The following is a 2,365-nucleotide window of genomic DNA, read 5'->3' on the forward strand; positions in this document are numbered from 1 at the left end:
AAGACACATCATAATTAAAATGCCGAAGGTTAAATACAAAGAAAGAATATTAAAAGCAGCAAGAGAAAAACAGATACTTACTTACAAGGGAACACCCATAAGACTGGCATCTGATTTCTCAAAAGAAACTATGCAGGACAGAAGGGCTTGGCAAAAGGTATTCGACAGGATGAAGACCCAGGATCTACAACCAAGAATACTTTATCCAGCAAAGCTATCATTTAGAGTCGAAAGAGAGTTAAAGAGCTTCCCAGACAAAAATAAGCTAAAGAAATTGATCACCACCGAGCCAATATTACAGGAAATGTTGGAGGGGCTTCTTTGAGAACAAAAAACATGTATCAAAAACAGGAATGAAGAATGGTAACAACTACATTCCTATCAATAAGTACCTCAAATGGAAAAGAAGTAAGTGCTCCAACCAAAAGATAGAGTGGATGAATGGAAGGGAAGACAAGACCCCTACAAGTGCTGCCTACAAGAGAATCACTTCGGATTAAAAGGCACACACAGACTAAAAGGAAGGGGATGGAAAGAGATATTGCTTTGATGAATCTAGAAGGTATTTAAGTCAGACAGAGAAAGATAAACACGATATGATTTCACTTATATGCAGAATCCAAGGAATAAAAAGAACAAACTAATCGAAAACAGACTCACAAATATAGTGGACAATTTGGTGACGGACAGAGGGGAGGGGGAATCGGGGGGCTGGGAGACTGGCGTGAAGGGTTAATTAAGTACAAATTAGTAGCTGATGGACGGTCACGGGGATGGGGAGTGCTGCACAGGGAATGCAGTTAACATTAATATGTTGGCTAGATGGAGGGTCAGGGGACGGAGGGAGCAATTGGGGGGATCGTTTTACGAATTACATCTTGCATTTTATCTAATAAAATACTTTGGCACAATTGCTTGGCAGAAATTTTGATGTTTCTGATAGAAGCTGGAAATATAAGATATATTCTGTAAGAGAAAACATAACTTAAATGTAACTAAAACAAAAGTGCATAGTTCACACAAATTAGTAGTACAATTTACTAGTAAAACATAAATATAATACTTTAAAATTATTAGTGTTGTAGGATAGATTTTATGTAACACCATTTAGCTCAACCACGAGCCGCATACTGGTATATGTTTAACAATCCACATCTCTGAGGTTGAAAATCCTGATTTGTTGTGTTTGCCAATTTTTGTGCTCTAAGTAGTCCACCATGGTTAATTTCAAACCACCAACTCGATGTCCACCAACTAGCAAAATTTCAGAAAATTCAATTGGCTCTTACAATCTGGTGCAAGATGATTTAGCACCCCTCTGCAAACACTGACAAGCCGGTACTACCACTTAATAAAAGGCTTACCCTTTACTTCTTCTAAATGCTAAGAAATGGATTTAAAAACACTAAAATACTTAGAAAAATATGACTATAAATATGTCTGTATATGTGTTTTGCAAATTTATGAAGTTAAAATACTATACTTGATTTAATCCTATGCTTTTAAGTATTTATTAAGTTTCTTTCTTTTAAAGTGTTTTAAAAACATAACCAAAGATCACATATATTTTTAAGTGAATTTTTACGTGTGAATGTAGCTACTGTTGAATTACTGCTTGTGTCTGTTAATGTGCTTGTACGCCCATGCCCCTTTGAGTTTTTAAGTGACTCAGTTTAGTACAGGTGGTTGGGCTATAGCAGTAATCCTTTTTCCAACATAACTAAATGACGCTTTTTCTATATTTCATGACAGATTTATGACACTGCCTAAATCCTAATGAATTACAACACTAGTTTTACTTCTCAAAATGCACTTAAAATAAAAGACAACATGTACTTTAATACATCTATATTACAAAGCATACACTGTGTTCTTAAGTTTTCACCTCCTGCCTTTTTTAACCAATAAAAAGAAAAATAAACCTAAGTAACACTCAAAAATACTTGCTTTTCCCATCCTAAAAAGCCAGAAATATTAGCCTACTTTTAGTTTCCTATATTTAATTTGAAAATATAAGCACATTCTCCATTGATCTTATTCTATGTCGTACAAAATAGAATTTTCATCGTATCATTGAAGATGATTAAAAAATCCTCTTCTAAAAAGTACTGTCTCCCAAAACTCTCACAGAATAAAGGAAATAGAAAATAGGAGCAATCTCAAACTAGGAATTAGGATGAGCCACAAAAAAATGTTCTTCCTGGTAAAGGTACACTATTTTTTACTTATGTTAAAAAGTAGTAGGTTCAAGTAAAAATAGGTGTTGCCTATTGTAAAAAAGTAACAACCATTCTTCTAATAGTAGAGATTTTCATTAGAAAATTACTATATCAGTGGTTCTCCGTGGATAATGGGGATGGGGAGA

This window comes from Pteropus vampyrus, unplaced genomic scaffold (genome assembly GCF_000151845.1).
Source record: "Pteropus vampyrus isolate Shadow unplaced genomic scaffold, Pvam_2.0 Scaffold7, whole genome shotgun sequence".
Taxonomy (NCBI): Eukaryota; Metazoa; Chordata; class Mammalia; order Chiroptera; family Pteropodidae; genus Pteropus; species Pteropus vampyrus.